The 13,464-nt window shown below is 36.6% G+C and overlaps 1 protein-coding gene and 1 long non-coding RNA gene across 7 annotated transcripts in view; one reads left to right on the top strand and one right to left on the bottom strand.

The window, feature by feature from the left end:
• The window catches only part of OPHN1 (oligophrenin 1), a 558,586-nt gene that overhangs the window by 89,628 nt on the left and 455,494 nt on the right, over positions 1-13,464 (top strand). The window lies entirely within an intron of this gene.
• Positions 1,495-12,908, bottom strand: LOC116582115. The gene is made up of 3 exons (XR_004282385.1): positions 12,897-12,908; positions 10,396-10,398; positions 1,495-1,584 (listed from the first exon to the last, which is right to left on the bottom strand). It is a non-coding gene; the product is annotated as an uncharacterized LOC116582115 (long non-coding RNA).

The following is a 13,464-nucleotide window of genomic DNA, read 5'->3' as shown; positions in this document are numbered from 1 at the left end:
CAAATGTTATGAGAGAGAGAATTCAAGAAATTTTTTCTGAATAGGTAAGGGCAAATAGGGTTCTGGACTTTGAGTGTGTATAGAGCGAAATATTGGGATGCACTCTTATTGAGTTCTGGCCTCTTAGCGTTTTTTAACGTTCTTGGACTTGGCATTTTATTTCAGGATGCTCTTTACTAGCTCTGTGGGGGAGTCTTTTGCCCTCTCTTCTCTAAGTGAATTTAGTCCAAGACCTAGTTTTGCTGTGAGCACTTCTGCTTTGGTGCCAATAGTGTGGTGGTGTACCAGGTGCCTTCTGGAAGTCTTTCTAAAACATACTGCTTAATAAAGCTGTAAAGCCTGAAGAACCTTCTCAGGATGCTGACTGTGCCTGTGGTAGGTCTTGGTCTAGAAGCCATTTCAAAAGCTGGATACCACTGCCACTTTGTTGATCCCCACTATGCTCTTTGGGACTGCATACCTTGTTGGCTCCCTAGGAACTCTCCTTAGTCTCCCTCAGAAAGAGCTGAAAGCTTCAGTGTTTTTGTTTTTTGTTTGTTTGCTTGCTTTTTATTTCCTCTTTGGTCTGTGTTCCTCTTTAGTCTGAGATCCCACATGAATTAATCTTTTCTGATAAGTACATGTAGGATATCTTGAAGGAAGTGTACTATTCAGTGGAAAAATTGTAGTCACAACAAGCCTGACCAGAGATTCCTATCTGGTCAAGTGTGAAGTTTTACCTGGGGTAGTGTCATTGGAAACTGATAGTGCAATTGAAATTGCCTCTGAGCTGTATGAAATAGCAAAACAAATATGTTTTTTTTTTTTTTTTTTGCATAGTACTGAAGATCATCTTATTGTGATAGTTTATGTGTAAATCTCCAAGATAGTAATGGTACCTAACTTCAGTTCTTTGCAGTTTAGAAAGCCCTGTGATGTACGCTATTGAATTTGACTCTTAAAACAAGGATAAGAGAGGCAGGGCAGGGATTATTACTCATATTTTATAGATATGCAAGCTATCGGGGACTTGGAACTAGAATGGGCTGGGTTATCACTCTGTGATCAAGAGCATAGTCTCTGGGGCAGATTGCCTACTTATTTTTGAATTTTTGTGTTTTGGTAAAATATATATAACATAAAGTTTGTAATTTCGAGCCTTCATAAATGTACACTTCAGTGGCATTATGTTCATAATGTTGTATAACCATTGTCATCATTTTTAAAATGTTTTCATAACACCAAACAAAAGCTCTATAACCATTAAACAACTCCCCATTAGCCCTCCCCTTAGCCTTACTAACCTCTATTCTACTGTCTGAATGAATTTCCCTATTCTAGATATTTCATGTAAATGGAATAATATAATATTTGTCCTTTTGTAGCTGGCTTATTTCACTCAGCGTAATGTTTTCAAGGCTCATTCATGTTGTAGCATACATCGCTATGTCATTTCTTCCTATGCCAAGTAATGAATATTCTGTGGTTCATATGTGTATATGATATATATATCACACATTGTTTACCCATCTGTTGATAGGCATGTAGGTTGTTTCCACATGTTGACTACTGTGAATTGTGCTACAATGAACATTTGTGAACAAGCTTTTGTTTGAATACCTGTTTTCATTCTTTTGGGTTATACACCTAGAAGTAGATTTGCTGGGTCATGTGATAATTCTTTTAAAAAATATTTTATTCATTTATTTATTTGAGAGAGAGTCAGTGAAAGAGAGAGAGAGAGAGAGAGCATGAGTGGTCAGAAGGGCAGAGGGAAATCTTGCCATTTGCGATGTTGTAGGTAGAATTACTGTGTATTATGCTAAGCAAAATCAGTCAGAGAAAGACAAATACTATATTAGATTTCACTCATATGTGAAATTTAAGAAATGAAACAGATGAACACGATGGAAAGGAAGAAAAAAATAAAATAAAATAGAGAGGCAAGCTATTAAGAGACTCTTAATTATAGTGAACAAACTGAACGTTGCTAGTAGTTGGGAGGGTGGGATAATTGGGTGGTGGGCATTAAGGAGGGCACTTGATATAATGAGCACTAGGTGTTATATGCAACTGATGAATTAGTAAACTCTACCCTGAACTTAATAATATACTATGTTAACTAACTTAAATTAAATTAAAAGAATAAAAAAATGTCTATTCAGATTCTCTGCCCATTTTTAAATCAGATAAGATATGTTTCTTGTTTTTGTTTTGTTTTGTTTTGTTTTGCTATTTAGTTGTAGGGATCCTTTATTTTTTGGATAATAATCCCTTATCAGATATATGATTTGCAAATACTTCCTCCCATTCAGTAGGTTGCCTTTCCATTTTCTTGATGATTTCTTTTGCTCTTCAGAAGTTTTTTAGTCTGATGTAGTCCCACTTGTTTATCTTTGCTTTTGTTTCCCTTGCTTTTGGAGTCAGATCCAAAAATCATTGCCAAGAGTGATGTCAAGGAGTTTACCATCTATATTTTCTTCTAGGGGTTTAATGGTTTCAGGTCTTACATTCAAGTCTTTAATCCATTTTGAGTTAATTTTTGTGTATGGTGTAAGATAGTACTCTCATTCCATTCTTTTCGTGCGGCTGTTTAGCTTTCCCATTACTACTTATCGAGGATAGTTTCCTTTCCCCATTGTATATTCTTGCCTTCCTTGTCATAAATTAATTGACCATATACATGTGGGGTTATTTCTGGGCTCTCTATTCTGTACCATTGCTTTGTGTGTCTGTTTTTATGCCAGTGCCATACTGTTTTGATTACTATTTGTATGGAATAATTTTTTCCATCCCTTATTTCTTTGGATGTATTTCTGTCTTTGGATCTAAAGTGAGTCTGTTGTAGATACCATGTAGTTGGATCCTATTTCTTAATCCATTCTATGGATTAAATTATATGTGATTATTTAATCCTATGGATTCTGCCTTTTTATTGGAATGTTTAATCTATATACATTTAAAGTAATTATTGATAGTTAAGAACTTACTTCTTCCAATTTGCTAGTAGTTTTTTGTATGTCCTCCACTATTTTTGTTCCTCATTTCCTCTTACTATCTTCTTTTGTGTTAGTTGAGTTTTTGGAGTGATCCATTTTTATTCCCATCTCATTTCCTTTTATGTTTTTATGTTTTTAATGTTTTATGTTTTAAAATATTTTATTCATGGACACCTTGGGGATTAAATTTAACATCTTTAATTTATAACAAGCAAGTTTGAATTGATACCAACTTAGCTGCAATAGCATACAAATCTCTGCTTCTTTACAGCTCTGATCCTTCCCTGTGTATTGTTTTCACAAATTACATCTGTATACACTGTGTGTCCAGGAAACATAGATATGTATTTATTTGCATGCATTTGTCTTTTAAATCATGTAGGAAATTAAAAAGTGGTGTTACAAACCAAAAATACAATAATTTATATTTGCATATATAGTTACCTTTATGGGAGATCTTTCTCTCTTCATATGGTTTTGAGTTATTTTCTAGTGTCCTTTTGTTTTAACCTAAAGGAGTCTATTTAGCATGTCTTGTAGGGGAAGTATAGTGTTAACGAACTCCTTCAGCTTTGTTTATCTGGAAATGCCTTATTTTCTCCCTCATTTTGAAGGACGGTTTTGACCTCCATGGTTTCTGATGGGAAATTGGCTGTTAATCATAAATGAGGGTCCCTTCTACATAACAAGTCACTTCTCTCTTGCTGCTTTAAAGATCCTTCCTTTATCTTTGGCTTTTGGCAGTTTAATTACAATGTGTCTCAGTTGTGAGTCTCTTTGCGTTTGTTCTTGAAGTTTGTTGAGCTTCTTGGATATATAGATTTTTATCTTACATCAAATTTGGTGTGTTTTGGGCTATTCTTCAAATATTCTTTATGCCCTTTTTACTCTCTGTTCACTTTCTGGCAGTCCTATAGTGTATATTCTTGTGTGCTTGATGGTATCCCATGGGTCTCTTAGAGTCTCTTCACTCTTTAATATCTATATACTTAATGATAATCTCATTTGTTTATTTATCATATTCATAATTTTTATTTACTATTTGTTTTCCTTTAGCCATTTTAGCATATTTAAAAAGTTATTGTTCTGAAATTATTGCCTGATAAATCTCATATGCGTACATCCTAATGGACAGTTTCTGACTATTTTGTTCCTTTGGAGAATACTTTACTGTTTCTTCATAAGCTTTGTGATTTTGTTGTTGGAAAGTGAACATTTGAACATTAAAAGGTGGTAACTCTGGAAATTAGATTCTCTCCTTTCCACAGGACTGACTGACTTTCTTTCTTTCTCTCCCCATCCCCCCCCCCACCCTCTTTCTTTCTAACTAGTTTGGCAAAGACTATATCCTTTGTCCTTGTCCTGTGGGGTCACTATTGTCTCTGTTACTTAGCTTGTGTTCAACTTGAATTTTAACACAGATTTTCTTGAATGCTGAAAACTGAAAACAAATATAGAAACCAATAAACAAATACCTCTCCCAGTCTTTCATGATTGGCCCTGTGCTTGAGTTGTCCTTTAAACAATTAGCCAAGGGGCTCCTGGGTGGCTCAGTGGGTTAAGCCGCTGCCTTCGGCTCAGGTCATGATCTCAGGGTCCTGGGATCGAGTCCCGCATCGGGCTCTCTGCTCGGTGGGGAGCCTGCTTCCTCCTCTCTCTCTCTCTATGCCTGCCTCTCTGCCTACTTGTGATCTCTCTCTGTCAAATAAATAAATAAAATCTTAAAAAAAAAAAAAACAATTAGCCAAGCTTGCACCGACTAGGGATTGGCCCAAGGTGAAAGTTTAGGGTCTTCTCAGATATTTTCTGAGTATGCATAATGCTCTGGGCATGAATGTGGTTTTGTTTGATTCTTCATATACACAGTTGCTTTTAAATATTCTAATTTTCCAAGGAAACTCCCCCTCAGCTTTTGCTCCCAGGCCTTCATCAGTGTATTGTTTGTTTCAACATAATCTCCAGTCTTAGGTATCAGAAGGTTGTTAGTTCAGCTTTCAGTATTTTCAGTTATTGCCCAACTACTTTCCCAGCTTGAGTTTTGAGTTATGTGAAACAAATACAAGCACCTGACCTCAGTTTTTCAGGTATCTCCCAGACGGGTTCAAACAGGTATGCATGATGATTTGTGAAAAAGATCTGATCTGCATCTTCAAGAACAAAGGGCTAGGGTCACACACCAGGAACCTAGGTTGCCACTATTTTAAGACCACAGATGTCATTACATCAGATATGGGGTGGGTAAAAGGCAAGTTAAAAATCCCACAAAGCTTCCTACTATTGTGAGGTTGCCTTATTTTTGATTCAGCACTTTTTGTTGGGTGTAAACTTTTGACTGTTATCCAGAGTTCTGATGAAGTTGGTTCTGACATTTTCTGCTTGCTTTTTGATGTTCCTGGTTGAGGGAGTGGGGCGAGAGCTTGGAGCTGCCTATCTGCCATTTTGCTAATGTTACTTTCTGACCATACTTTTTTAAAATTTTATTTTAATTCCAGTTATAGAAATTTTATAATTTTTTTCAGAGAATCAGCTCCTGGTTTCATTAATCTCTTCTAGTGTTCTTTTCAGTTTCTATATCATTTTTTTTTCTGCTCTAATCTCTATTATTTCTTTCCATCTGCTGGTTTTAGGTCTTTTTTTTTTCTAGCTCCTTTAGGTATAATGGTGGGTTTTTTATTTGATATTTTTCTTGCTTCTTGAGGTAGGCCTATATTGGTATATACTTCCTTCTTAGAACTGCTTTTGCTGCATCCCAAAAGTTTTTAGCATGTTGTGTTTTCATGTCCATTTGTTTCCATGTACTTTTAAATTTCTTCTTTATTACTTGGTTGACCCATTCATTGTTTAGTAGTATGTTATTTAACCTCCATATATTTTTGGTCTTTCCAGAAATTTTCTTTTGGTTGACTTCTAGTTTCATAACATTGTGTTCAGAAAAATTTCATGGTATGGCTTCCATCTTCTTGAATCTGTTGAGATTTGTTTTGTGGACTGATATGTCATCTACTCTGGAGCGTGTTCCTTGTGCACTTGAAAAGAATGTGTATTGTGGTGTTTCAGGATTAAATGTTCTGAATATATCTGTTAAAATCCTTCTGGTGCAGTGTGTCATTCAAAGCCATTGTTTCCTTGTTGTTATTATGTTTATATGATCTGTCCATTGATGTAAGTGGGGACTTAAGTCCCCACAATTATTGTATCATTATCAATTAGTTCTTTTATATTTGTTATTAACATTTTTATGTACGTGGGTGCTCCTATGTTTGGTGCATAAATAACTACCGTTGTTATACCTTCTTGTGTGTTGTCCCTTTTATTATCATATGATGTCCTACTTTGTCTCTAATTACAGACTTTTTTAAAAAGGTCTATTTTGTCCAATGTAAGTATTGCTACGCTGACTTTCTTCTGACATCCATTTGCATGATAGATCTTTCTCCATCCCCTCACTTTAAATCTGCAGGTGTCTTTAGGTCTAAACTGAATCTCTTGTAGGCAGCAGATAGATGGGTCTTGTTTTTTAATCCGTTCTGTCACCGTATATATTTTATTTGGAGCATTTAGTCTATTTACATGCAAAGTACTTTTTGACCTATCAAAAATATGGTTATATTGCTATTTTATTACTTGTTTTGTGTTTCTGAATATTTTATCTGATCCTTTCTTCTCTTTCTCTCATTGGTTGGTGGCTTTTTTTTACTGATATATTTGGATTTCTCTCTCTTTATTCTTTGCATAAGTTAAATGTTTTTTTAAGATTTCATTTATTTATTTTATTTGAGGTGAGGAGGGACAGAGGGGTAGGGAGAGAGAATCTCAAGCAAACTTCGCACTAAGCATGGAGCCTGTTTTGGGGCTCAGTCTCACAACCCTGAGATCATGACCTGAGCCAGAATCAAGAGTTGTATCCTTAACCAACTGAAGTACCCAGGTGCCCCTATTTTAGTGTTTTTTGGCTTGTGGTTACCATTAGGTTTTTATATTAACATCTTCTGCATATAGCAGTCGATATTAAGTTGTTGATTGTTTTAAGTTTGAACCTATTCTTTACTACTCCCCTCGTGTTTTTGGTATATGGTTTCATATTTCACATCCTTTTATTTTGTGAATTCCTTGACTTAATTTTACAAAAGTATTCATTTTTACTGCTTTTTTGTTTCCTTCCTTGATACTTTTACTTTTGTTTTTTAATTTTCACTCAAAGAGTCCCCTTTAATGTTTCTTTCAAGTCTGGTTTAATGTTCATGAACTCTTTTAGTTTTTGATTGTCTGGGAATCATTATCTCTTTTTGCATTCTGAATCATTGCCTTACTGTATAGAGAATTCTTGGCTGCAGATTATTCCCTTACAGTGCTTTGAATATATCATGCCACTCCTTTCTTGTTGGAAAGCTTCTGCTAGAAAATGGCTGATCACCTTATGGAGTTTCCTTTTCATGTATCTCTCTTCTTTTGATTTGCTATTTAAAATTTTTTATCTTATTTTATTTATTTACTTGACAGACAGAGACACAGCAAGAGAGGGAATACAAACAGTGGGAAAGGGAGAAGCAGGCTACCTGCTGAGCAGAGCCCAATGCGGGGCTCAATCCCAGGACACTGGGATCATGACTTGAGCTGAAGGCAGATAGTTAACCACTGAGCCACCCAGGCACCCCTAATATTTTTTTCTTTATCACTGTGTTTTGCTGTTTCAATTACAATATGTCTTTGTATAGATCTTATTTTGTTAATTTTGTTTCTCGGTTTCTCCTAGATCTGGGTATCTGTTTCCTTCCCCAGATTAGGGAAATATTAAGCTATTATTTCTGCAAATAATTTTTCTGCCCTTTTCTCTCTTTTCTTTTGGTGCTCCTATAACAGATGTTATTACATTTGATGGAGTCACTGAGTTCCCTACGACTATTCTTCTTTTGCATATTTTTTTCTCTTTTGTTCAGCTTCATTATTTTCATTATTTTCCATGAGTCTGTCTTCTTGGTCTTTAATTCTTTTCTCTGCTTCAGGCAGCCTGCTGTTTATTCCATTAAGCATGTTTCTCATTTGTTTTATTGAGTCCTTTATATGTGTTATGTTATGATTCTCTAGATCTGTGTCCATGGTGCTATCCTGTTTTTTCATTTGGGAAAAATTCTCTGGTGTTTGGGCTGGTCTTCTGGGGGAAGGGACCCACTGTGCTGGGGTGGAGGCAAGTGTGACTGGGAAGGGCAGTTCCACCAGAGCACTGTGGTGCAGGGCATGGTTTAAGCAAGTTAAGTAATGAGTGTCAGCACTGCGCTCATTCCCACAGGTAGCCCTGTGCTTATACTGAGTGATGGGGGGAGTGAAGTGGTGCCCGCCAGTTCCTTTGTTCCTGGTGGGTTCTCTGTGAAAGCTGCCAGTAACCTTCCCACTGTGTCACATTAACTCTTCATATTGCTGTTTCTTTGTTGTGTATTTATGGGTTGTTTACCTTGATTCTCTCCAAGTGCAGTACAATGCCCTCTGTGCTCTCTCTGAGCCAAGGTAACTGATCATTAAAACTCCAGGCTTTAAGCCCCACTCTTTGCAGGAACTCATGAAATTTGGCCCCTTCCATTTTCCAAGCCAATTACCTTGCAGAGTCATGCTTCACTATATGTTTGTCCGTCTCTTGCCCTTTTCCTCAACTGTGCCTCCCTCCCCATATCAGTGACCATTTGTCTCCCAAATCATGTCACCACACTTCATGCCTTCTTTGATGCAGCCTCTTCTCTACCTTTGGTTGTGGAATTTGTTATTCCAGTCTTTAGGTTGATAGATAGGGTATTTAGGATGATTTGATAGTTATCAAGCTGTATTTGTGGGACAAGATGAGCCTAGGGGCCTCTTATTCCTTTACCATGTTCTAAAAACCTCTTACTGCACTTTTTTTTAAATATTCTTTTTAAAATAGCCTTTATTTTTTTATTTTTTATTTTTTAAAGATTTAATTTATTTATTTGACAGAGAGAAATCACAAGTAGGCAGAGAGGCAGGCAGAGAGAGAGAGAGAGGAGGAAACAGGCTCCCTGCTGAGCAGAGAGCCCGATGCGGGACTCGATCCCAGGATCCTGAGATCATGACCTGAGCCGAAGGCAGCGGCTTAACCCACTGAGCCACCCAGGCGCCCAAAAAATAGCCTTTATTTTTTTGAAAATGTCTTTTCAGTGTTCCAGAATTCATTATTTATACACCATACCCAGTGCTCCATGCAATACATGCCCTCCATAAAACCCACCAACAGGCTCAACCAACCTCCCATCCCCCTCCCCTCCAAAACCCTCAGTTTGTTTCTCAGAGTCCATAGTCTCTCATGGTTCGTCTCTCCTCTATTTTCCCCCAACTCCCTTAACTTCTCCAGCTCCACATGTCCTCCATGTTATTCCTTATGCTCCACAAATAAGTGAAACCATATGATAATTGACTCTCTCTGCTTGACTTACTTCACTCAGCATAATCTCTTCCATTCCCATCCATGTTGATACAAAAGTTGGGTATTCATCCTCTCTGATGGAGGCATATACTCCATAGTGTATATGGACCGCATCTTCCTTATCCATTTGTCCGTTGAAGGGCATCTTGGTTCTTTCCACAGTTTGGCGACTGTGGCCATTGCTGCTATGAACATTGGGGTACAGATGGCCCTTCTTTTCACTATATCGGTATCTTTGGGATAAATACCCAGTAGTGCAGTTGCAGGGTCATACGGAAGCTCTATTTTTACCTTCTTAAGGAATCTCCACACTGTTCTCCAAAGTGGCTGCACCAACTTGCATTCCCACCAACAGCAGAGGAGGGTTCCCCTTTCTCTACATCCTCTCCAACACGTGTTGTTTACTGTCTTGTTAATTTTGGCCATTCTAACTGGTGTAAGGTGGTATCTCAATGTGGTTTTGATTTGAATCTCCCTGATGGCTAGTGATAATGAACATTTTTTTCATGTGCCTGTTAGCCATTGTATGTCTTCATTGGAGAAGTGTCTGTTCATGTCTTCTGCCCATTTTTTAACATGATCATTGTTTTGTGTGTGTTGAGTTTGAGGAGTTCTTTATAGATCCTGGATATCAGCCCTTCGTACTGTCATTTGTGAATATCTTCTCCCATTCCGTGGGTTGCCTCTTTGTTTTGTTGACTGTTTCCTTTGTTGTGCAGAAGCTGTTGATCTTGATGAAGTCCCCAAAATTCATTTTCACTTTTGTTTCCTTTGCCTTTGGAGACATATCTTGAAAGAAGTTTCTGTGGCCAATGTTGTAGAGGTTACTGCCTATGTTCTCTATGATTCTGATGGATTCCTACCTCACACTGAGGTCTTTTATCCATTTCGAGTTTATCTTTGTGTATGGTATAAGATAGAATGGGTAAGTTTCATTTTTTTTACATGTAGCTGTCCAATTTTCCCAGCACCATTTATTGAAGAGACTGTCTTTTTTCCACTGGATATTTTTTCCTGCTTTGTTGAAGATTATTTGACCATAGAGTTGAGGGTCCGTATCTGAGCTCTCTACTCTGTTCCACTGGTCTATGGGTCTGTTTTTATGCCAGTACCATGCTATCTTGGTGATCACAGCTTTGTAGTAAAGCTTGAAATCAGGCAACATGATGCCTTCAGTTTTGTTTTTCTTTTTCAACATTTCCTTAGCAATTCGGGATCTCTTACGATTCCATACAAATTTTAGGATTGTTTTTTCCAGCTCTTTGAAAAATGCTGGTGTAATTTTGATCAGAATGACACTGAAAGTATATATAGCTTGCTCTAGGCAATATAGACATTTTGATAATGTACTTTTTAATCCAGATTGTCTACTTTTGAATACTGGCTCTATCACTTATTAACTCTATAACTTTGGACTAGTTATTCAACTTCTCTGTTTTCTCTAGAGAAAAATTCGGTATAATAGAAGTACTTATCTGAGAGAATGGTTATAAGAATTAAATTTAAAAATCCATGTCAAACTTTTTTCTAAAGATTTTATTTGTTTATTTGAAAGGCATAGATCACAAGTAGGCAGAGAGGCAGGCAGAGAGATAGAGAGAGGAGAGGAAGCAGGCTCCCTGGTGAGCAGAGAGGCTTGATCCTAGGACCCTGAGATCATGACCTGAGCTGAAGGCAGAGGATTTAACCCACTGAGCCACCCAGGTGCCCCAGGTCAAACTTTTAGAACACTGTGTGGCACATGCTCAAATGCTCAATAGTTGCTTCCCATCTTTTAAAATCACACCATAATTTTATGAATCATTAGGAAAGAAAAGAAGTCGATAAAATATGACATGGCATGGATAATAAGGTATACCTTGATTTTAGAAATGTTAAAAATAAAAACACATCTCATAACTGATGAAGTATGTTGGTGGTGTAATGATTGTTGTCATCCTGTCATCATAATCACTGTGATCAGTATCTGGTTCATCCTTCACTTTCAGCAGATAGGGCACCTGAGGCCCAGAAAGTATAAGTGACTTGATCACACATATGTAGCAAGTTATGTTTTAGGAAATCTGGATTCTGTGTTTCCTGATTTTTGTTCCATTTACCAGTCCAGTTATCTATTGCAGCTAGCTATCAGTTCACCTTATGAATAATGTCCTTCTAATCTCTCAGTGTAGGTATGTTTGATGTTTGTTAGTGGTGTGAGCAAAGTAAAAAGAAAAGGAGGAAGTAGGGTAGCTTATGTATTTTTTTTTAAGATAAATCTGCTGAAAACTAGCAGGTTGAGTCTTTTCTAAAAGCATAGCTCATAGGACTCAAAATCAGCTGTTATTTTCTAGTCATGAGATTTTGGACAGCTATTTAACCTCCTTCAGCCAAATAGTTTTAGAAATCTCAAAAATGGAAATAATGGCTAATCCATAGAGTTATTTAGAGGGTGAAATGATATCACTTCTAAGTATAGTGATTGGTAGATGATATATTATCTACTAATTGGTAGTTTTCTTTTCTACTTCTTAGAGAGAAGTAGACATTTTCCCATCTCAGCTCAAATCTTGTATCTGATTACTTTATCATGTAAAATTAGACTAGCATTATTCTCTTCAGTGAATTTGTGGATGAGGGAAAAAGTCATATCTATGATTGGGCAAAGAGACATTCCTAATGCTGAGTGAGGAAAAGACAGCTGCTTATGGAAAATGAACAAAATGGTCATTACTTCATGTCAACTTGTACATTATGAGATTTTTGGTTTCTGTTGGTGTTTTCTTACATTAACCATGTAATGGCTTTCATACATTAACCATATCCCCATCTACTTGCCACATAGGTTTTTTGCCAGCTTTTTCAGCATGCTCTTTCTTTGTAAGCAATTTGTTAGTATCATCAAGACTAGGTGTTAAGGCTGTGTAAATTGGAAAAATTGTTATTAGGAATAAATATTCTTTGCCATTACTTTAAAATCCGTCTTTCTACCATTTTTAATTATATAGCACAAAAATGAAACATTGCAGTAGATGTTACGGGCGGGGGGAATGTTTTAGCTCTGGCTGAAACACAAACATGTAAAAATAATTATTCCAATGGAAGTTGAAAATCACAGAAATACTACTGCCTTAAGCATCTCATCAAAGACAATTGGCCTTGGGCTAAAGGAACAGGAGATTCTGAAAACCACCCAGTAAGCGAAGTCGCTGCTGACATGACAAGAAGTCCTGGAAAAATAATCCATTGCAGGCTCTTCTTATGAGTGGATATTACAGATTGAGGAAGAATGCATTTTTATTAATTATTGAGAAAACTCAGCTTCCCACACAGAACATGAATTGAATAAGGATGGACATCTTCCAGGCTATTTAACCTTAGAGCTAGAAGGAAACTTTAAACTCTTTTGGTGTTCAGTGCATACCTATTTAAAAAAGATTGTTATGGAAAATCTCAAGCATACCAAAACCAGAGTCTGGTACAATGAACCCCAGGTATCTATCACTTACCATTTTTTCAATCTTATTTCATCTCTTCCCCCACAAGCCATCAACACGTGCATACACACACACACACAAATTATTTTTTCTGGAGTATTTTAATACAAATCTCAAGAATGTCATTACAACCACAAATATTTCAGTACGTATCTCTGATAAGTAATTTTTAAGTATATATAACTGGTACAGATCATTATACTCAATAAAAGGTATCAGTAATTTGTTATATCATCTACTACCCAGTCCAAGTTTATATATTTTTTGATTGCCTCAAACTATATCTTTTTTTTAATTAGGGTTAACTTTTCAGAGCAATTTTATTTTATAAAAACATTGAGCTGAAAGGACACAGTTTTCATATGCTCCCTAATTATGCCCCCACCTTTCCCATTTATTAAAATCTTGGATAGTTTACATAAGTGCTTACTCTTTATGTTGTACATGCTCTGGGTTTTAACAAATATATAATGATATTTATCCACCATTATAGTAGCGTACAGAATAGCTGTTGTATTCTAAACATCCCCTGTGTGTCACTTATTCAGCCTTATGTGTCACCTGCCTACTGAGTCCTTGG

The sequence above is a fragment of the Mustela erminea genome, chromosome X (assembly GCF_009829155.1).
Source record: "Mustela erminea isolate mMusErm1 chromosome X, mMusErm1.Pri, whole genome shotgun sequence".
NCBI classification, from domain to species: domain Eukaryota; kingdom Metazoa; phylum Chordata; class Mammalia; order Carnivora; family Mustelidae; genus Mustela; species Mustela erminea.
This window is presented reverse-complemented; position numbering and strand designations above follow the sequence as displayed.